Source organism: Phacochoerus africanus, chromosome 12 (genome assembly GCF_016906955.1).
Source record: "Phacochoerus africanus isolate WHEZ1 chromosome 12, ROS_Pafr_v1, whole genome shotgun sequence".
In the NCBI taxonomy this organism is placed as follows: Eukaryota; Metazoa; Chordata; class Mammalia; order Artiodactyla; family Suidae; genus Phacochoerus; species Phacochoerus africanus.
The window spans coordinates 50,307,323-50,331,639 of record NC_062555.1 but is presented as its reverse complement, the minus strand read 5'-3'; the positions used below and the strand labels follow the sequence as shown (position 1 = coordinate 50,331,639).

The 24,317-nt window shown below is 42.6% G+C and overlaps 1 pseudogene; it reads left to right on the top strand.

The window, feature by feature from the left end:
• The first annotated feature begins 9,877 nt into the window (after positions 1-9,877).
• Positions 9,878-23,501, top strand: LOC125112476 (patched domain-containing protein 3-like; annotated as a pseudogene).
• The last annotated feature ends 816 nt before the right edge of the window (positions 23,502-24,317 follow it).

Sequence of the window (24,317 nt, the reverse complement as noted above, 5' to 3'; positions counted from 1 at the left end):
CAAAAGTTCTTTCATCAGATAGCCAAATGTCTCCTTCACCTGTTTCAGGTCTTTGCTTGCATGTTGCCTTCTTAATGAGGCCTTCCTTATAACATAATTTGAAATTTGCAAATCCTTCCCACATTCCCTATACCTCTTTGCCTTGTTTTTCCACATATCGCTTAATGCTCTCTAATATATTATATATTTTACTACTTTATTTTTCCACTGGCTAATCCTCCCCCAAAGAAAAGAGAAGCTGCATGAAGGCAAGGACTTTTTTTTCCCCATTTTGTTTGTTATGCCTTCTGTGTCTAGAGTAGTTTATGCCATCTAATATATGCCAAATAAATATTTGTTGAATGAATTAATTGAATGATGTTCTGGAGTCCATTTCTAAGTTTGGAAGGTGATGTCAACCAGACAACCTCAACCTCTCTTAAAATAGCCTTTGAACCTCTAATCAAGTTTATCCAGCCTACTTTTGGCTGTGGCATCAAGAGCTTATTAGTGAAACTCACAATATACTCAAGCTCTTCTGCTCTAGGTCAGTGATTCTAAAAGTGTTGTCCCCAAATCCCTAGAGATCCCTTTCAGGGAGGTACACAAGCTCAAACTATGTTCATAATGATTTAAGATATTATTTACTTTTTTCACTATTGTTCTTTGATACAATGGTGGCAATTTCCCAGAGGCTACATAAAGTGTGATAGTAAAACAGATTGAAGGTAGAACCAGATCTGAGAATTCAGCTATTTTCTATTAAGCCAGACATTAAGGAGATTTGCAAAAATGTAAAATATTGCCACTTTCTCAGTATTTTTGTTTTAGAATAGTTATTTTCATAAACATTTATATTAAGCAGTAATAGGTTTATTGTTTTTAAATGGTGTAATACATGTTTAAAATTTCTCAGTTTTAATTTCTAATAGAGTAAATATTAATAGTCATAGCCACATAATCAGCTCTTTCAAGTCCTAGATAATTTGTAAGAGTTTATATTAATACATACAACTGAAAGGTATGGGAACTCTTGCACAGTACTACACACATCAAAATAATAAAAAAAAAAATTAGGAGTTCCCGTCGTGGCTCAGTGGTTAACAAATCTGACTAGGGACCATGAGTTTTCAGGTTCAATCCCTGGCCTCGCTCAGTGGGTTAAGGGTCTGGTGTTGCCGTGAGCTGTGGTGTAGGTCGAAGACATGGCTTGGATCTGGCGTTGCTATGGCTCTGGTGTAGGCTGGTGGCTACAGGTCCTATTAGACCCCTAGCCTGGGAACCTTCATATGCCATGGGTGAGAACCTCAAAACAACAACAACAACAACAAAAAAGACAAAAAATATTCACATCAAGATAAAAAAAAAAAAGATTTAATACCAAGCCTGGATTTATCGAGTCTGCTAGTAACACTGTTGACCTGCTTTGGCGACATCATATTCTCTTGGATTTCCTCCTGCCTCCTGGCTACGTCTCAGTTTTTTTGTGAGATCCTCCTGCTCATCTTTTAAACATTTGTGTCCCTTGAGTTTTATCTTAGTTTTTTCTTCTTACTCTATACACCTTCTACACACACATCATCTTCATAGATTTTCATGGTTTCCACATCCCATTAACATTGAGGAATCCCAGAGTTATATCTCTGGTTGAGATTTCTCTGCTAAGGTTGAGACCAGGGTACACACCTGCCAAGGTATCTCCACGTGGGTCTGTCCGGGTGCAGAAAACCAAGGTAAATGTGAATCACACTGAAGCATTGTCTTCCCCTCTATACTAGCTTTTTCTCCTGATTGCCTTTGTAAGGAATGATATTAACACCCACCCATCTTCCCCAGCCTGACCACCTACCGCCAAACATTTAGTTCTCACTGTTCACTGTTCTACTCCTTAGCATCCCTGAAATGCATCCACCTTCTTCACCACGACTGCTACTGCCAACATGAGGTCATCACCATCATTCTTTTGCTGGATCACCTACCATATCAACTGGCCTTCTTGCTTCCATTCTCCGTTTTTCTCTCCCCTCAGGCTCTTCTCTACACCTCAGCCAAAGAGGTGTTCCTAAAATGCAAACCTAATCTTGCCATGCCACCTTCCACATGCTGCTCACTGCCCTTCCAAGTGTTTATTATCTTATCATAAGCCCTGATTACCCATCCAACCTCATCTCTTGCATCCCATGCCTTGCACTCTGTATACTGGACAAATTAAACTCCTTTCATATTTTCAATGACCCATGTTTTGCCTTGTCTCCAGGACCTTGCTGTTCCATCTTCCTGGAGTCCTCTTCTGCCCCCTGTCCCCCACCCCATCTCTGCACAAACTCACACACACTTTTGCTTGAACAACTCCTACTCATCATCCATGTGCCAGCTTTGGGGGTCATTGCTCTGGGACAATTTCCCTGGCCTCCCAGGTCAGCATTATATGTTCATCTTAGGTGTTCTGACGGGCCTCTTGTGGTATGTACTCCACAGTATTATTATTGCATATTTAATTGTTCATCCTCCTACCAGAATGTATGCTGCTGCTGCTGCTACTGCGGCTCTTCCCCCCCCCCTCCCCGCCCCCCGCCCCCGCCCCCAGTCTCTTTAGGGCCACACACCACAGCCGCAGCAACGCCAGATCCCGGCCCCGTCTGCGATCTACACCACAGCTCAAGGTAACGCCAGATCTTTAACCCACTGAGCAAGGCCAGGAGTCAAAGCTGCAGTCCTCATGGATACTAGTCCGGTTGTCACCACTGAGCCACGACAGGAACTCCAGGATCCATCTTCTATTATTAACTCTTTCTGTTAAAAAGATATGATCAGCTCAGAATGGAACATCTAAGGGAATATTTTTAAGACCTGAAGTTTGGGATGCCCCGTGGGCAAGCCCAGTATGAGGAAGGGATTGTAACTAAGAAATGACTTGGAGGGGAGTTCACGTTGTAGCTCAGCAGGGTTCTCTCTTATAAATTACTTTATTATAATTTTGTTTTTGCATGCATTTCTTGGCAGTCTAAGGGCTGCCTCTATCATATGTATAAGTTTCATGTCACTGAACAGCGCGCGGCGCGGCCCGGGCGGCAGGCCGGCGCTCGGAGCGGGTACGGCGCTAGCGCTGGGGGCGCCGGCTGCGCCCACTGCACAGGCAGCAGCTGGCCGCCTGAGTCTAAGCAGCGGCGCCGTGTAGCCCAGCCCTCTCCGGGTCCGCGCCTCACGCCAGCCGAGCAGGGGCACAGGAGCCACCGCCCGGAGCCGCTGCCGCCGCAGGTTGATGCGGGTGCTTGGGAGCCAGCCCCTGGCGGTGCAGGGTGGATACCGAGCCGTGCCGGGTGCCTGGATAGTGTTCGGCCGTGCTCTAGTGCTGGGTTCGGCTGCAGCCTCCACCCGGGCTGCCCAAGTTGTTGCTCCTGGCTGCGGCCCGGTTCTGCTGGTGCTGGGGCTTCCAGCAGCCGCCTGGGAACTGCACGTGCCTGGCGAGGCCTGCGCCTTATTTTTCGGCCGGGCTGGACGCATATGATGGACGCTTGGCGGACGCCTGGGATGCTGCCGCATCTGCAGGACCGAGCCACAGCTGGCGATTTGTGTGGCAGCGGCATGGGCTTGGCGCAAGGCTCTTGGCCTGCGGGCCCGGGGCGGCGCGGGGGCGGGGGGTGCACCGACTGCAGAGGACTCTCTGCCTGGGCCCGCGCTGTCCAAACGGGTTTGAGCCTCCGCGGGCTGGCAGGTTCGCCCGATATAGGTCGCCACTCCCAGCCCTGGCCCCCGACGGGCTCTCGCTGCGAAGCTGCGCTCTCGGGCTGTGCTCTAGGTGCCCGCCCCGGCCTGGTGCTCTGCTTCCCGACCCTAGCGGCGGGGCCACGCTGCACTCGGCTCTTGAGGCCTTGATCGAGTTCCCTGCCTGCATCTGCCTGCTGTACCTCGGGTCCTGTGGCCTCGCCGCCCTGTTTACCTGCCTGATGCCTGGTGGCTCAGCCCCCCTGTGTCTGTGCCCCGAGACGCACTGCCGGCACCTTCTGGGTGGAGCCGGAGCGGGATGCTGCCTAGGGGACACCCTCCCCATCGCTGTGGCTGTTGCCGCAAAGCCTGTATCCCCACCAGCCCTGCCCCCGCGTCTCCTTAGCCATGCTGCTGGAGCTCACCTCCAGGCCCGTTACCCCGGGGACTGAACAACGCGCGGCGAGGCCGGGGCGGGGACAAAGCTGGCGCCGCTGGCCGAGCCCACCGCCCAGGCAACAGCTGTGGTGTAGGTTAGAGACTTGGCTCGGATCAGGTATTCAGGTGGCTGTGGCTTAGGCCTGTAGCTGCAGCTCCTATTCGACCCCTAGCCTGGGAACTTTCATATGCTGCACCTGTGGCCCTAATAAAAAAAGAAAAAGGAAGGTGTCTAATATTTAAAGTCCAATCGTTCACGTGGCTGCAATGAAGCCTCTCCATTGTTGCAAATCCCCACCCACATCTGCGACCCCACCTACCCCGTTACCCACCGGCCTTCTAAAATTACACAGGAGCCAGAAGGATGATGTAAGTTACTGACCCAGAGAGAGTGTGGTAAGGCAAGTTAGTCTGATTAGTCTTGGTTTCAACTTTGTTGATGCCCACGTACATATTAACATTATTAACATTCCTTAACCTTAATTCCTTCACTTTTCTTAGCCTGTGAACTGTCCTGAAGAATGGGAAGTTCCTTTCTAATTGACACCTATGATTATACGTTCAGGCAAATAAATTATATACCTCTAATATGAATGCAAAGCTTATATCCTGGTCCAGAAAAGTCTAGAAAACCATGTCACTAAACGTTGTTCTCCACACCCCACTAGAAGATGTATTTTACCTTATAAAGTGTCACCATTTTGTCGACCTGTACAGTCCCACCTGTCTCCAACCTTAGAAAACCAAAGTCCACCATCCCCTACTCACTTCCCGATTCTGCACTGAGGTTGCAGCTTGTGGAGAAGGTGAGAGCTTCAGTGTAAGACCCCTCTTTCAGACCAATCCCAGGTCTTCATTTTAGAGATCAGAATGAGAGGACTCTGAGCAAGGAAAAAAAAATTGTTCAGAAACATTTCCACTGTTGCAAAGTAACTCTCAGAAATGTTCTTTCCTTGGGACTTCCTGTTGTGGCTCAATGGTAATGAGTCTGACTAGTATCCATGAGGACACCGGTTCAATCCCTGGCCCCACTCAGTAAGTTAATGATCCTGCGTTGCTGTGAGCCATGGTGTAGGTTGCAGATGTGGCTCAGATCCCTCGCTGCTGTGGCAGGCCAGCAGCTGCAGCTCCCATTCAACCCCTAGCCTGGGAACTTCCATGCATTGCACATGTGGCCCTAAAAAGCAAATAAAATAAAATAAAATAAAAATAAATATTCTCTCTGGCTATGAATCTAACAGAGGCTGTAGCTGGTGACCTGCATCTACTGACTATTAGGACTGCTCTATGCCGTGCCTTTGTACCCCACTGTCCAGACCACGACTACTGCTGTCCCATCAGCAGGTGCCCTACACCCCCAGCCCACCCTCCCCAGCCCACCCCCAGGCCCTCAGGCCAGGAGGTCCGCGCTGGCCCAGGCCAACGCCATACAAGCTGCCTGGACGTCACTCGGGTCCTGCAGATGTGGCACCCCAGATCCAGGCGCCAGGCGTCCAGCGCATGGATCCAGCCTGGCCAAAGAAGGAGGCGTGGGCCCTGCCGAGCATGCGCAGCTCCCAGGTGGCCGCTGGAAGCCCCAGCACCAGTAAGCACGGGGACAAAGCCAGGAGCAGCAGCTAGGAAAGCTCCTGTTAGTGTTTCTCCTCTTCTCTATGCTTCCTTGGTGAGGAAATTTAACTCTAGAAGTTCTTGGTCCCTTAGAGCTGGGGAAAGAAACTGGCAGTGGGCAGAGAGCTCACCAAATAAAATAAAGCATGCTCAGACACAAGTGCTTAGGGACAACTGTCTCCTCATTGGATTCCTTATTAGTGAAGGCACACTGGCCACATTAAGAAATAAGCGGCCACATTTTAGCGGCTTCCACAGTGAAAGTGTCCTTCTCACTCATGTAACAGTCGCTGTAGATGCTCCTGGTCAGTGAGGGGCTCTCTTGACCACGGTGATTCAGGGCCTGGGTTCCTGCCAACTTATGGTGCCACAGCCCAAATAGGCTCTTCTTGCTGCCTGTGTCTAGCTAGCTGATGGGACAGAGAACTTCTTAAAGGCCTTGGCCTCTATGTGACACACACTTCCATGTATATTTTGTCACATGGCCACACATGTAAGTCAAAGGAATTAGAAAATGCAGTCCTTGGTCAGGAAGCAATGTTTCAATTGAAATTCCATATTATGGAAAGGCAGCACATTTTTGGTTGACAGGAAGCACTCGATGTCATTGATTATTCACCTCTTACATTATGCTTAAATTCCAAATGGATCCATATTTAAATGTAAAATTTTTACTCTTCAATAAAGGGTGCTGGGCAAACTGGACAGCTACTTTAAATTAATGAAGTTCAAACACACCCTAGGAGTTCCCGTCATGGCTCAGTGGAAATGAATCTGACTAGCATCCATGAGGTGGTGGGTTCCATCCCTGGCCTCGTTTAGTGGGTTAATGATCCAGCATTGCCATGAGCTGTAGTGTAGGTTGCAGATGCAGCTCAGATCTGGTGTTGCTGTGGCTGTGGTAGGCCAGTTGGCTATAGCTGCAATTCAACCTCTAGCCTGGGAAACTTCATAACACCGTGGGTGTGGCCCTAAAAAGACCAGAAAACAAAAACAAAACAAAAAACCACGCATCCTAACGCCATACACAAAAATAAACTCGAAATGGCTTAAAGACTTAAATAAAACATGACACCATAAAACTTCTGCGACTTAGGCAAAACATTCTCTGACATAAATCCTACCAATGTTTTCTTAGGTCAGTCTCCCAAAGCAGTAGAAATAAAAACAAAAATAAACAAATGGGACCTAAACACACGTATAAGTTTTTACATAGCAAAGGAAGCCATAAACGAAAAGACAACCTATGGACTGGGAGAAAATATTTGCAAACGATGTGACTAACAAGGGATTAATTTCCAAAATATACAAACAGCTCATACAACTCAATCACAAAAGCAAATAACCCAATCAAAAGCTGGGCAGAAGGTCTAAACAGACATTTCTCCAAAGAAGACATACAGATGGCCAGTAGGCACATGAAAAGATGCTCAGCATTGCTAATTACTAGAGAAAGGCATGTCAAAATGACAATGAGGTACCACCTCACACTGGCCAGAATGGTCATCATTAAAAAGTCTAATAATAAATGCTGGAGAGGATGTGGAGAAGAGGGAACCCCCCTACAGTGTTGGTAGGAAAGTGAAGTGGTACAGCCACGATGGAAAACAGTATAGAAATTCCTTAAAAAACTAAATATAGAATTTCCATAGGATCCAGCAATCCTACTCCTGGGCATATATCCAGAGAAAACTATAATTTGAAAAGATAGGCACACTCCAATCGCCATAGCAGCACTGCTCACAATAGCCAAGACATGAAAGCAGCCTAAGTGTCCATTGACAGAGGAATGGATAAAGAAGATGTGGTACGCATATGCAACTGAATACTACTCAGCCATAAAGAAGAATGAAATAATGCCATTTGAAGCAACATGGATAGACCTAGAGATTATCATACTAAGTAAGTAAGAAAGAGAAAGACAAATACCATATGATATCACTTACATGCAGAATCTAAAACATGGCACAAATGAACTTATTTATGAAACAGAAACAGACTCACTGATAGAAAACAATTTTTCTATCAGTGTTACCAAAGGGGAAAGGGGTGGGGGAGGGATAAATTAGGAGTTTGGGATTAACAGTACTCTATATAAAATAGATAATCAACAAGGTCCTATTTTATAGCACAGGGAACTATATTCAATAGCCTAAGAGAAACCATAATGGAAAAGAATACAAAAAGATTATGTATATATATGTATAACTGACTCATTGTGCTGTATCCAGAAACTAACACAGTGTAAATCAACTATACATCCATAAAAAAGGAGTAAACATAAACATTTTAAGGTAGATTATAATCACTGAAAGGGAAACGGCTATTATGTCTATTATAAAACAAAATCTGTAACTCATTTAAAAAATCGGTTAATTCAGGAGTTCCTGTTGTGGATAAGTGTGTTAAGAACCTGCTGTAGTGTCTGTGAGGATGTGGGTTCGATCCCTGGTGTCACTCAGCAGGTTAAGGATCAGGCATTGCCGCAAGCTGCAGTGTAGGTTACAGACGTGGCTAGAATCTGGTGTTGCTGTGGCTGTGGCGTAGACAGGCAGCTGCAGCTCCCATTTGACCCCTAGCCTGGGAAATTCCATATGCTGCTGGTGCAGCTGTAAAAGAAAATACCTGTATATCAGTTAATTCAACTAAGAAAAGGGGGTGGGGACGTGGTGGGGTGGTGGCGGTGGAGAGACTCATGACTCAAAACACAGGAAAAAGTGTATAAATAGGTCCTATAATCAAGAAGAAAATCCTAATAGTCCAAAAAAAAAAAAAAGAAAGAAAAGAAAAACCAAAAACTAGGAACAGATGGGAGAGTTCACCCAAAGAGGGAATAAGATGGCTCAAAGGAGTAAATGAAAAATAAAACCAAAATAAGATACCAATGACACAAATCAAACTCTTTAATGACATTCTGGGATAGGCTGCAGAAAAAACAAAACTTACACACTGCTTATGAGGATGTAAATTGATAGAACTGCTATGGATTTTATCAATAATTTGATATTTAAAATGGTATATGCTTTGGCTCAGTAAATCCCCCTTTTCAAAAAAGAAAAAAAAAAAAAACCCTCACAAATATAGTGCTTGCACTCTGAATAAAAGGCATTCGTTCACTTAGCGCTGTTGATATCAGCAACACACTCTGAACAATCCATAGGTTGTTATGAAATTAGGTTATGGCTAATTTATGTTTCACTTATAAACTGGAAAAGTATATAGCAGTTGAAAAGTGTAAGATAAAGCTACATGCACTCCCAGGCTAAGATCCTTTGACATATTTGGTGATTTGCATACACAGTGCAAGAATACTTACGAAAATATATACTTGCATCTATTTTGATATGCCTGCAAATGCAAAGAAAACACTTTTTAAGGATAAACACATTTAAACCCTACATTAAGAAGAGGAATGGGAGAGAAGGACGTTTTAGGGCTGAATTTTGGGTTATTTTTTTTCTCTTTTTTTCACTTCTCATTCTATGCATTTACTTCTAACTTTTTACAAGGAGAATGTTATGTCTGTAGCTAAAAAATGAAAACGATGAAATTAGGTGTACCAGATTCACCAAAGCCTTACCCTGAGAACAATGCTTCTGTATGATCCTGCCCCCCTCTCCCACGACCCCCTACCCCGCAAGATAAAAGCCGACACTCCCTTGTGTGTGTGTGTGTGTGTGTGTGTGTGTGTGTCTGTGTGTGCGCGCCTGCGAACAAGCCAAAATCTCCCAGTAAGTTGTGAGTCTTAGAGGCGAGGCATGCATTTCACTCGCCTTTAAGAAGGGTTTCTTGTATTAACTGAATCCTGAGAGGATGGGACGAATCTGGGGCTAGTTAGGCTACTACGCGCTCCCCAACGGAGCCCCACCATCCGGTCAAGAGAAGCCCGAGCTCAAACGAACTCCCGCAGACTTTCTCCAGGAAACCGTTGGGTGGGATCCACGCGCCTCCCGACGAAGCGCCAGCATTCGGAAGCGAGCAGCGGGAGCTCAAACGGACTCCCGCAGACTTTCTCCAGGAAACCGTTAGGTGGGGTGGAGAAGGGCGTTCCTGTCTGATCTGCCGCCCAGTTGGAGACATTTGAGACCGTGGCCTTTCCTGCCCAGAAATAAGCCTTAGCTCCGCTAAGGTTACGCGGGAGGCGGGGATGGAGCCGGGCTCAGCATCCGAGTGGCGGGAGCCTGAGGCGGGACCAGAGGCGGGGCCTGAGGGGGCCTCTGAGAGGGGCTCGCAGCTGCCTGGGGAGGCCGGGTCCCCGCCGCTGCAGCTCTGGGCGTCCAGTCAAGGATGGGAACCCGAGCTCGGCTGGGCGTCAGGGCAGCGCGCAGAGCCGGCACCGGAGTGGCAGCAGCCGGCGCGGTCTCTATCGGAGCCCCTGGTGTCCGAGAAGCCCTGCTGCCACACCAACTGCTGGAGGCGCCCCAGTCCCGAGCCTTCCAGCCTCTGGGAGCGGAGGTGAGCTCCCACTTCTGGGTCTTCTGCTGCTGCCCCTGGTTTTGACAGCCCATCTCGGCTGTGGCTTGATTTACCTGCCCAAGGATGCAGAAGAAGACATAGGGAGCCCGGTCAAGGCTGAGCAACGCTTTGTGCAGGACCATTTCGCCGCCAACGACTCTTATTTCATCTCCGGGGAGAACACAGAGTCAATTATGCTTTTATTCTAGCGGTCTCCAACACCGCCTCGTTGCTGAAACAAGAAATCTTGTCCGAAATTAATACAATGGCCAAGGCGGTAAGGGCTTTGTCCGTGATGGAGGGGAAAACGGAACCCAGATCCAGTACAAGGAGGTCTGCTCCACCGCCTGCACCTGGGCTACTGCGCCCCCTCCAACCCGCTCTTGTTCTCCTGGAAAACAAACAGGAACTTCAACCTGCAAAACATCTCCTTCCCCATCTACAGCCTAGCAGGTCCTATCATCTACGTCCTGGGAGAAACTGTCTTAGGCGAGAGTTTGGGCCCGAGCCAATTATTCCTGGAGGCCAAAGCCATGCAGCTGTGGTACTCCATGAAGACTGGAGAAGAGGACAATCAGCAGAACAAAAAAAGTGGCTGATCCATTTCCTGAACCAAGTGAAGAACATGGAAGAGAGTCTGTCTCTGCAGACTATCCAGGTACCCAGCTGCTGGGTTTTCAAGGGAGGCCAAGAGCAGGTGGGGGGATGGTAAGACTTGTTCCGGGGACCATAGCAATAGCATCCTTGATTATCGATGGAGTCTTGACGTGAAACTCTGGAAGTCCTCTACTGCATTTGGTCCTTAATCCAACTTTCCTAAAGTAACACACTGAAGGCTGCCCCAAATCTTAAATCCTTGGTACCATTCTGGTGAAAAACCATTAATCCTATATCCTCAGGGTAGGTCTGTTTAGTACATTGACCTTAAGGTTTAGTTTGGTTACCTGGTCAAATTACATTGAAATTCTTACTTTGAGTTAAAGTCTTTATTGTTTCTGTGAGCCCCCTAAAATTTGTTTGGAGTTCATTGGAATAAAAAAAGAACAAATCTTTAGGCAAAAGTTGCATGGTGTTCTTGAGAAAGATAACAAGCTGAGCATTTGCTTTTTAGGGTGGCAGGTGGCATACGGAAATTACCAGGCTAGGGGCCCAATCAGAACTGTAGCCGCCCTCCTACACCTATGCCACAACAACCCAGGATCTGAGCCCAGCTGCAAATTACACCACAGCTCAGGACAATGCTGGATCCTTAACCTGCTAAACAAGGCCAGGGATTGAACCTCCGTCCTCATGGATATTAGTTGGGTTTGTTAACCACTGAGCCAGGACGGAAACTCCCTAGCTGAGTATTTTTAAAATAAATTAGCTCACAGACCCAGGCACATGTTAGCTGTTTCTTACTTTTTTGAGATGGCAAACCTACTGATACCCTGAGTAAGACTGGTGAAAGAGACACCTACTGGAAAAAGCCTTTGAAATAGCCAGGCCTTTCTGAAATGATATTTGTGCAATTAAAATGGTACAAGAAGACAACCTAATAAAAATATGGAAAAGCCAGAATGTCTATAGTTATTCATGATTTCACAGTTTTATATCAGATTCTGATTTCATAATATTCCAGAGTTTTAAACTTTAGATTTTTGAAAGAAACTTTGGAAAGCATGCCAGAGATTTTGTGGGAAGCAATGACTATTTTGTGGGATACTAGTCGGGTTCATTACAGCTGAGCCACAATGGGAACTCCTTAAAAATATTTTTAAGGGTATAATTCAGTGGTATTAAATACATTCACACCATTGTGCCACCACCAACAACATTTCCTTACAAATATCTGCCATCACTCCAAACAGAAACTCTAACCATTAAGCAGTAAATCCCCACTTCCTTTCCTGAGTTCTGGTTAACCTTTAATCTATTTTCTCTCTCCATGAATTTGCATATTCTCAAGATTATATATTAAATGGAATCATTCAATATTTGTCCTTTTGTGACTAGTTTACTTCACTTAGCATAATGGTTACAATGTTTATGCATGTAGTAGCATGAGTTCCTTTTCATGACTGAGTAATACTCCATTTTATATATAAACAACATTTTGTTTATTTATTTATCCGTTGATGGGCACTTGGAATGTTTCCACTTTTTGACTGTTGTGAATAAGGCTGCAATAAACATTGGTGTACATAGCTCTGTTTGAGCCCCTGTTTTTTATTCTTTTCAAGTATCTACCTGGGTGTGGACTAGTGGGTTGTATGCTTATTCTCTGATTAGCTTTTTTTGGCTGCACCCTCGGCATATGGAAGTTCCTAGGCCAGGGACTTAATCCAAGCTGCAACTGTGATCTATGCCACATGTGCTGCAACTCCAGATCCTTAACCCACTGCACCAGCCTGAGGACAGAACCTGTGCTGCAACCAGGACAACACCGGATCCTTAACCCACTGCACCACAGTGGGAACTCCTCTGGTTAGGTTTACGAAGAACCATCAAATTATTTTCCAGAGAGGCTACACCATTTTATGCCCACCAGCAAATTACATGCTTTCCAATTTCTCAACATCCTCACCAATACCTGTTATTTTCTGTTTTAGTGATTGTAGCCATCCTAGTAGGTGCAAAGTGACATCTCATTGTGGTTTTGATTTGCATTTCCCTCATTATTAATTAAATATCTTTCTATGTGCTTATTGGTCATTTGTGTATCTTCTTTGGGGCAATCCCTATTCAAGTGCTTTGCCCATTTTTTTGTTTTTCTTTTCAGGGCCACACCTGTGGCATATGGAAGTTCCTAGGCTAGGGGTTGAATTGGAACTGCAGCTGCTGGCCTGTGCCACAGCCACAGCAATACCAGATCTGAGTTGCATCTGTGATCTACGCCTCAGCTTGCAGCAATGCTAGATCCTTAACCCATTGAGCAAGGCCAGGGATCGAACACCCTCATGGATATTAGTCACGTTCTTAACCTGATGAGCCACCACAGGAACTCACTTTGCCTATTTTTAATGAAGTTGTTTGTCCTTTTGTTGTTGAGTCTTGTTTTTGATGTGTACTTTATATGTTTTAGAGATAAATCATTATCAAGAATATGATTTTCAAATATTTTCTCCCACTCGATAGATTATCTCTTCACTTTCTTTCTAATGTCCTTTAATGCACAAAAATTAAAAAATTTTATGACCATGTCCATGACATATGCAAATTCCCAAGCCAGCAGTAGAACCCATGTCAAAGCAGTGACCTCAGCTGCTGCAGTGGCAATGCCAGTATTCCTTAACTCACTGTGCCACAAGGAAACTCCCCCAAAATTTAATTCAACTTACCTGTTTTTATTTTTGCTACTTTTGCTTTTGGTGTTAAATCTAAGAGTCCATTGACAAGTCTAAGGTCATGGACACTTACACTATCTTTTCTTCAAAGGTTCTGTGGTTCCAGCTCTATTTAGGTGATTGATCAGTTTTTAATTCTTTGTTACGTATGATGCAAAGTAGGGATCCAACTTCATTCTTGGGCATTTGGAAATGCACTTGCCCAAGTACCATTTGTTGAAGAGACTGTTCTTTTCCACTTAATTAGACTTGGCATCCTTGTCAAAAATCAGTGCGCTCTAGATGTGTGGGTTTACTTCTAGACACTCAGTTCTATTCCATTGACCTATATGTCTGTCTATATACTAGTACCACACTGTTTTCATTGTTATAGCTTTGTTATAAGTTTTGAAATCTGGACATCAGTCTTAGACGTTTTTTTTTTTCCTAAGATTATTTTGAATAACCATGAATTTTGTAATTCCATATGAATTTGAATGTTGACCTTTCTATTTCTGGGAAAAAAATCCATTGATAGAGACTGTATTGAATCTGCAGAATGCTTTAGGTGAGAGTGTCATTTTGACAATGTCAAGTCTTCCTCCCCATGAACTAAGAATGTCTTTCCACTAATTTTGTTCTTTAGTTTCTTTCACCAATGTTTTGTAGTTTCCAGTGTATAGATCTTTCACTTCTTTGGTTAAATTTTTCCTAAATATTATTTTAAACACTAAATGGAATTGCTTTCTCAGTTTCCTTTTGGAGTGTTCATTGCACACAGATAGAAACAATAGATTCTGTGTGTTGGTATTGCATCCTGCAGCTTTACTGAATTTGTTTACTACCTCTTGTGGTTTTCTTGTGAATTCTTTGGGTTTTTCATATGTATATGATCATATAATCTGTGAAAAGAGGTAGTTACACTTCTTCCTCTCCAAATGGGATTCCTTTTATTTCTATTTGCAGTCTAATTGCTCTGGCTAACAGTTCCAGCACAACATTGACTATATTGGTAAAAGTGGACATCCTTTTCTTTTTTCTAAAATTAGAGGGAAATCTTTCCATTTTTCATCATGATGTTAGCTGTGCAGTTTTCATTCTTGCCTTTGTTATTTTGAGGACCTTTCTTCCATTTCTTGTTTTCGAGTGTTTTTATCTTGAAAAGGTATTTTTTTTTTTTCACAATTACCTTTTCTGCATCTTTTGAGATGATCATGTGGATTTTAAGCTTTGTTCTGTTAGTGCAGTGTGTTAGATAGATTGACTGCTTTTCCCATATTGAACCACTCTTGCATTCCTGGGATAAATCCCACTTGTTCATGATGTATAATCCTTTTTATATGCTATTGAATTGTGTTTGCTAGAATTTTCTTGAGGATTTTTGCATCTATATTCATAAGAGATATTGTCAATAGCTTTCTTGTGATATTTTTGTCTGCCATTGATATCAATGTAAAGATGGCCTCATTAAATGAGTTAGGAAGTGTTCTTTTCAGTTTTTGGACGGGTTTGAAAAGGATTGGTGTTGCTTCTTTACGTGTGCTAAAATTCAATTGTAAAGCCATCTGGTCCTGAACTTTTCTTCGTTGAGAGGTTTTTGATTACCAATTTAATCCTTTTACTTGTTACATGTCTGATGAGATTTTCTATTTCATCTTGAGTCAGTTTAGGTCTTTGTGTATTTCTAGGAAGTTGTGCATTTCATCTAGGTTATCTAGTTTGTTGGTATGTCGTTCACAGTAGTCTCTTATAATCCTTTATAGTTCTGTACTTCAGTATTAACAGCCTCAATTTCATGTCTGATTGAGTTATTTGTATCTTCTTTTTTCCCTTTTTGAACACTACATAAAGATTTGTCAATTTTGTTGATCTTTTTCTAATAACCAAGTTTTGTTTGTTGGTTTTCTCTACTGTTCTTCTATTCTCAATTTTATCACTGTTCTGATCTTTATTATTTTCTTTGTTCTCTTAGTTTTGTGTTTGTTTTTCTAGTTCCAAAAGGTGTCTAGATCCACAAAGTGGTCTGACATCTTTTCTCTTTTTAAATATAGCTATAAATTTACCTCTGGGCACTGGTGTCACTTCATCTCATAAGTTATGATATTTTGTATGTTTGTTTTTATTTTCCTTATGGATCATCTGCCTGGATCTTTTATCCATTGTTGAAAGTGATATATCAAATTTTCCAATGATGATTGCAGAGCTGTGTATTTCTCTTTACACTTCTGGAAGTTTCCACAAACATTCTCTCCCATTCCGTTACCCTGTTTATAGTTTCCTTTTCTGTACACAAACCCATAAGTTTAATTAGATCCCGAGTGTTTATTTCTGTTTTTATTTTCATTACTGTAGAAGGTGGATCTGGGAAAATACTGCTGCAGTTTACGTCAGAGGATGTTCGGCCTATGTCTTCTTATAAGAATTACATGGTCTCTGGTCTTATATTCAGGTCCTTAATCCATTTTGAGTTTACTTCTGTTCTATGGTGTTAGAGAGTGTTCTGCTTTGATTCTTGCAGCTGTCCAGTTTCCCCAGCATCACTTGTTGAAGAGACTGTCCCTTCTCCATTGCATATTCCTGCCTCCTCATAGATTAGTTGACTGTAGGTGTGCGGGTTTATTTTTGGGCTTTCTATCCTGTTTCATTGACCTATATGTCTGTTTTTGCAAAAGTATCATACTGTTTTGATGACTATAGCCTTTTAGTATAGTCTGAAGTCAGGGAACCTGATTCCTCCAACTCCATTTTTTTTTCCCTCAGGATTGCTTTGGCTATTTGGGGGTCTCTTGTGCCTCCAAAAAAAACCTTAAAACTTTTTGTTCTAGTTCTGTGAAAAATGTCACTGGTAATCTGACAGAGATTACACTGAGTCTGTAGATTGCCTTGGACAATGTAGTCATTTTTCCAACATTGATTCTTCCAAGAGCATACTATTATCTTTCCATCTGTTTGTGGTTTTTTTAATTTCTTTCATCAGCATCTTATAGTTCTTAGAGTACAAGTGTTTTGCCTCCTTAGGTAGATGTGTTCCTAGATATTTTTGATTTGATGGTGAATGGGATTAATTTCTCATTAATCTTTCTGATTTTGAAGTCCATCTGAATTAGTTGCTTATCTTAATCTTTTATAAACCAATATTGTTGCTTTAAGAAAATATTTATTATAACCAAATTTTATCATAACATAGAAATTTACTTTTTCTCTGTAATGTGTGTGTGTGTGTGTGTGTGTTGATTTTGGGCCCCGAGTTTAACTGGAAGCACCAGCAGTTTCAGAAAATGTGAAATGCAGCCATAATGTAGGGATTGTTGGGGTTTTTTTTTTGGTAACAATAAGAAAGTTTATCTATTTTAATATGGTCTTGCCCTAAAAAGTCCTCTCTTTAATTATGTTCTTGCTATTTTGGAATCAGTAGCTCCATTTTCATCTCCAAGTCTTCAAACCATACTTAATTTCTCTCTCCTGCTCAAAATATCTAGAGACATTTGTTTTGAAGCAGTTAGAGAATAAGTAAAATAGAAAACCTAAGGTTATTGCCAATATTTTAAAATGCAAAGTTTTGGTTGTTAGGGAGATGAAGTATTAAATTCATTCTTGAAAATGTTGTATATGTAGTCCCATTTCTATTGATCCAACCAAGAAACAGGCATAGGTTGTGTTAGTCAAAAGGGACTACGTATCACAGTGTGTTTTCTTTTTTGCAATTAGCCACTTTTCTAGAGTTCAGTTATCCATTAAAGGAGAATCCTGAAAATCTTTTAGAAGGAGGCTTTCATAGTTTTGACAATACATATTGAACTAGTTTTGAAATGCAGAAATTATACAGGACTGTGTTTGTGACTAACTGGAGTTAAGGGGAGATGAGAAGGTGACTGGATATGGGTACTTTCTGACTGCTTGCCTTTCATTTCCTGTTGTAGTCCATTCACACTCCATTGAAGGTCAGAGTGGATTTAATGATGTGCAGCGTTTTTGAATTTTTTTTTCTGGTCCTTTTAGGGCCACACCCGAGGCTTATGGAGGTTCCCAGACTAGGGGTATAATTGGAGCTACAATTGACAGCCTATCCCACAGCCACAGCAGCACCAGCCGCATCTGCAACCTACTCCACGCCGGATCCTTAACCCCCCGAGAGAGGCCAGGGATCAAACCCCCAACTTCATGGTTCCTCGTCGGATTTGTTTCCACTGCACCATGACAGGAATTCCTATTTTTGGTTCTGAAGTACCAGTTAGTGGATTAGGGCTTGAGTGGCTTATGAGTATCAACCAGTATAGTCTGGTAAAAGAACAGATTGCCAACTTTTCTGTTCCCTCTCTCTTTTTTCTTTTTTTCAATTGGTCTGGGCTAGTACTTAGAAATTAAAAGTTCTCCAGCAGACAGGCATGGAATTATTGCCCAAGTGGTCTCTGAGTAGGTGTCCAAGCCGAGAATGTTATAAATTGATGGAATTTCAGTATGGAAACTACCCCCAAAAATTCCATGATTTCTCCTTTCAAATTTACACATGTGACTGTGTATGAAACAAAATGTGGGTTGCAGCCTTGAGTGATTTCTGCCGCCTTGGCAGTGGTGAGCGTCTTTGGCCTGATGTTGTACATTGGGGTGCCATTTCTGACCATAGTTGCAAATTCAGCCTTTCTTATTCTAAGTGAGTAAAAATGTGGGGCTACACATTGTGTGTGAGGGGTGTCTTATATTAAGCATACTAATTATATTTAGGTGGCACTACAGATCCAAAATGGGCTATCAGAAAAGAAGAAAATCAAATGGAATTATGTGTCAACACAGACCAGGGACATGAATAAGCAGTTCCCAAGCACACACACAAACACACAATCCAAAATTCTTTTTTTTTTTTGGTCTTTTTTTGCCATTTCTAGGGCCGTTCCTGTGGCATATGGAGGTTCCCAGGCTAGGGGTCCAATCAGAGCTGTAGCCACCAACCTACGCCAGAGCCACAGCAATGTGGGACCCACTGGCCTACCACAGCCACAGATCCGAGCCACACCTGCGAGCTACACCACAGCTCATGGCAACACCAGATCCTTAACCCACCGAGCAAGGCCAGGGATTGAACCCTCAACCTCATGGTTCCTAGTCGAGTTCGTTAACCACTGCACCATGACAGGAACTCCCAAAATCCAAAATTCTAATCACTGAAAATATAAGGAAAAAAAATGACCTCTCAATTAATCAAGGGATGAAAGTTAAACCAAAAGTGAGGCACCTTGTTTTCTTATTAGATTAATGAATATTAGTAAGATTGAAGGTTTTGGAAAGGTTGTGTGCAAATGAACACTCATTCTGCTGAGGGAATATTGTAAACGGTACACTTTTAAAATCCAATTTCACAACAAATCAAAAGACTTAAAAACTTAAAAGGGAGTAACTTTGACCAGTGACACCTATTTCTAGGAATTTGTCCTAAATATTGGACAGGTGCTCACAAAGTAGAATGAATATATTCATTTCAGTGTGATTTTGAATAGGAATGAAACAAAAGCAACCTAATCTCATGTCAATATGGGATTGGTCAATTCAAACAGAGCATATTAAAGTGTTGGAATCCTATTCAGTCTTTATAAAAGTGGTAGATACACAGTGTCAAACGAAAAATGCTGGTTATGAAACAAGATGCTTAAAATAGAGTGATGTACAGGAATTCGCATCATGGCTCAGCAGAAACGAATGAGTCTCATCCATGAGGACACAGGTTTGATCCCTGGCCTCGCTCAGTGGGTTAAGGATCTGGTGTTGCTGTGAGCTGTGGTGTAGTTCGCAAATTTGGCTTGGATCTGACATTGCTATGGCTGTGGTGTAGGCCAGCAGCAACAGCTCCGATTCATCCCCTAACCTGAAAATCTTCATATGCTATAGGTGTGGCCCTAAAAAATAAGACCAAAAAAACAGAGTGATGTACATATATATGTATAATTTGTATGGAGCAAATTCTGGATGGATATACATGAAATACTAGCAAGGATTATCCCTGAAGGGTAGAATTACATTTGTTTAAATTTTTTCCTTGTATTTTCCCGTGCTTTCAGAATTTATTTTACAATAAGCATGAGAAGAGAGAGGTGTTTATGTTTTGGAAAGTAAGCACCTTGGAAGAAATACCATTTGGTTTCCTGGGGAGAGAGTGGAGGAACCATGCACTGAAGGTGCCCCTTCCTGGTGCACACTCACACTCATCACCCAGGGTTCCCACAGCCATGGAAAACTGGCGTGAAAAGTGTGTATACATCATCTTTGTATTGTCTGTGTGTGCACAGAAGTATAAGTGTAGGTGTGTGATTGTATGTGTGTGTGTGTGGGGGGGGTGATTTCAGCAACTCAAGCAATAAATATGTGAGGATATTTTCTAAACCAGGTTCCATAAATAATAAAACCTTTTTTTAAAATACCTAATACATATCTATGAGTTCATTAATGGTTCTTAGTATTTATGACTCTTCCCTGTGGGCCAGCTAAGTACAACTGAAATCCACAAAGCTGGCAGCAGCAGGGCCGTCAGGATGCAGTTTATGACAGATGATATAAACTTGTGTCAGTGTAGACCCTGCCGCTTTGATCATATTCAGAGAATATCTGAATTAGAGGCAAAGTGCAATTCCCTGTTCTTCCCCTGTGTAGCCCATGGAGGAGATCCTCCAGACTTGAAATCAAAATCAGCATTTCACTTCCAAGTATTGATTTTGGACCAGTACACACAGTAAGAGAGATGTATGTGGGTGAAAGTTGTAGAGCACTTGAGGGAGATGAAATTTATCTGCAACATGCTCATGCTGTCTTTTGTAAACCTTTTCTTCTCTGTATAGTCCCCTCCTAGCCTTCAATGATGATGTCAGAGTCTTCAAATGTTCTCCTGTCCTCTTCATTGCAAACCAATCATGAAACATCATTGTGGAAAAGGCTGAGAACCTTAATAGGCATTTAATACGTGAAGGTGAAGGATTCTTAAGGTTTACTTTGGTACATATTTTTGATCTCAAGAGTACTTACTTTTTTTTTTTTTTTTGTCTGTTTAGGGCCACACCCATGGCATATGGAAATTCCCAGGCTAAGGGTCCAATCTGAGATGCAGATGCTGGCCTACACCACAGCCATAGCAACATAGGATCTGAGCAGAATCTGCGACCTACACCACAGCTCACGGGAATGCTGGACCCTTAACCCACTGTGCGAGGCCAGGGATCGTACTTGCTTCCTCATGGATTCTAGTTGGGTTCATTACCCATTAAGCTACAATGGAAACTTCTCAAGAGTACTTTCATTTTATTGAGATAATGCCTTAATGTGGTCAAGTGAAGTTTGAATGACAGCATTCTGGGAATTAAAAAAAAAACTACTGGAAAAACTGCAGACACGCACGCGCGCGCATGCGTGTGTGTGTGCGTGTGTGTGTGTGTGTGTGTGTGTGTGTAAACTATGTGGTATAGCTCAAATCATACCACACTGATAGCTAGATGCTAATTGGGGAATAGATAAATTCAGCTCATAGTTGAAGCAGCAGAATGTTGGCTCAATGTTAGTGCATTAGAATAAAAGGGATTATGATAGAAAATCGTCTCTCAGGTATTCAAATGGAATCGAAGATACATTGCTAATCCCATTTCACCTAACACCCAGTCAGCCAGGTTGCCTGACTCATCATAAAAAACACCCTCCCTGGAGACTGGGAGTAGGGTCTACTGTGCCATGTGCAAACAGGAGGATGTACAAAAACACAGTGTTATGACAGAGCAAGGAGTGATAAATTGTGTTGTAGATTCAGTGGCAACTGGAGAAAGTAGTATCCAAACAGAGACTGGGCAAGACAAACAAGACCTCAAGAGAGGGACAAAGAAAATGGTTTCATTTCTTTAACTTTTAATGGCTGTTAATGTATGAAGACTCTGTTTCTTTTTTTAAATAGGTGTTGGGGTTGATGACATGTTTATCATGCTTGCTGCCTGGCAGAGACCAACATCATGGATAACTTAAAAGAGCCGATGTCCCATGTCTATTCCAAAGCGGCAGGGTCCATTACAATCACCACCATCACCAATGTCCTGGCTCTCGAGACAGAATTGTGACCTCTTTCAGTCCTTACAGTACTTCTGCATCTGTACAGGAACAACACTGCTCTTCTGTTATCTTTATAACATCACCTGCTTTGGAGCATTTATGGCCTTGGATGGTAAAAGAGAAGCGATCCGTCTATGCTGGTTGAAGAAGCCAGAAACTCCTGATCAAAAATGTTTGTCATTAAAAAAGTCCTGCTGTCTCCCATGCAGTTCTCTCCCAGAGGAACAAGCAGATGATATCCATCCAATGAATTTGTTCTTTAGAGACTATTTTGGTCCTTTTCTCACAAGACCAGAGGTAAAGGTTTTTGTGGTGCTTCTGTACACGCTGTGCCTCGTACTTAGTACATATGGGTGTTTCTATGTGCAGAAAGGTTTAGACCTTTGAAATTTGGCAAGTGATGACGCCTGTATCTCACCATATTTTAATGTAGAAGAAGAGTATTTTTCAAGTTATGGTCCCAGGGTCATGGTTATTGTTACTGAAGCTCTTGACTACTGGGATAAAGATGCTAGGCAAAAACTCAAAAAATGGCAGATTTTAAAAACAACAACTATGGAGTTCCCGTCGTGGCGCAGTGGTTAACGAATCCGACTAGGAACCATGAGGTTGCGGGTTCGGTCCCTGCCCTTGCTCAGTGGGTTAACGATCCGGCATTGCCGTGAGCTGTGGTGTAGGTCACAGACGTGGCTCGGATCCCACGTTGCTGTGGCTCTGGTGTAGGCCGGTGGCTACAGCTCTGCTTCGACCCCTAGCCTGGGAACCTCCATATGCCGCGGGAGCGGCCCAAGAAATAGCAAAAAGACAAAAACAAACAAACAAACAAACAAAAAAACAAAAAACCAAAAAACACAACTATGTGGATAAAAATCTTACACAGAGTTTTGGATACAAGAACATGTGTGATTTATGGAAAGTGGCTATCAAAATGTAAAGGATGAGTTTTTTGGGGTTTTTTTTTTGGCTTTTTAGGGCTGCACCCACAGCATATGGAAGTTTCCAGGCTAGGGGTCGAATTGGAGCTACAGCTGCTGGCCCATGCCACAACCACAGCAACCCAGGATCTGTGTTTCGACTTCGACCTATACCACAGCTCATGGCAACGCCAGATCTTTAACCCACTGAGTGAGGCCAGGGATCAAACCCGCATCCTCCTGGATCTCTGTTGCATTTGTTTCCACCTTGCCACAATGGGAACTCCCGAGAATATTTTTATGAACAATATTCCCAACTTTGTAACATATTTTCCACTTTTTGGATATGATATTAATATTTCATCATCACATGAAGTCATTTGTTCCCGGGCCTTCATTCAGACCATGGGCATTTCTTGTTCAACCTATATGAAGCTGCTGTCACTCCAGTTCTGAGACTTGGCTACAGAGTGTGAAGTTCCCCTAATGGTGTATAAACACGCATTCGCATATTTTGATCAGTATTCTGCAATAGTAGAAAACACTGTTTGAAATGTAATTGTTGCATCAACAGCAATGTTCATTGTTTCCTTATTGTTAATTCCTCATCTGCTGTGTTCCTTGTGGGTGACTCTTGCTATTGCTTCTGTGATTGTGGGAGTGATGGGATGCATGGCATTCTGGAATGTCAATCTTGATTCTATATCCATGATTAACCTTGTCATTTGTGTAGGGTTTTCTGGTGATTCTTCTGCTCGCATTTCCTATGCCTTTGTTTCCAGTTCAAAGTCTTTGGTAAACCAAATAACCACTAAGGCATTATATCTGCTAGGATACCCCATGCTACAGAGTGCAGTTTCAACAATAAGAGGGGTGTGTGTCTTATCTGCAGCTAAAGCATACATCTTCTGAACATTTTTTAAGATTATATTTTTTTGCTATGGTATTTGGAGCTGCTCATTGCCTCCTTTTTACTCCAGTATACTGAACCTTTTTTTTTTTTTTTTTGAGTTTGTGTGAATAGCTACTAATGAATCCAAGACCAATTACAGAAGTCCTGATTGCCCAGTCCAACCTGATAGAAATGCACTATGAAGAATAGTCAATAAACTAAAAATAAAGCCTGTTTCCTTGGCTTGGAAATCCCATTTTAAAATGTTATTAAGGAGTTCCTGTCGTGGCGCAGTGGTTAACGAACCCAACTAGGAACCATGAGGTTGCGGGTTCGATCCCTGGCCTTGCTCAATGGGTAAAGGATCTGGCGCTGCCATGAGCTTTGGTGTAGGTCGCAGACGCGGCTCAGATCCTGCGTTGCTGTGGCTGCGGTGTAGGCTGGAGGCTACAGCTCTGTTTAGACCCCTAGCCTGGGAACCTCCGTATGCTGAAGGTATGGCCCTAAGAAGACAAAAAAAAAGAGTTATTGAAAATATCCTGTGAAAAATGAACTAGTCTTACATTAAAATGTCTTTACTAAATGAGGAAATGATGTCACCTTTATTATGCAATCGAGCATAAGTTATAATTTTCCAGTTTTTTTCTTTTATTTATCATTAGAAATTTTGCCTGAAATTCAGATATTTTATGTATTGTAATATAAATGGAATATTATTTTAATTGTGCTTCCTACATGCATTGTTAGGTAAAAGTGCAACTGATGTTTATTTATTCTCCCATTCTGGAGTTTTTCTATGTATTTTCTTAATGGCATATTTTGATGAACTGAAGTTTTTAAAGTTTTGGAACACCATTTATCATTGTTTTAAAATTTGTGTTTTCTGTATCCTCTGTAAGAAATCTTTGCCTAATCCAAGATTATTAAAAAAATGCATCTATGTTTTTC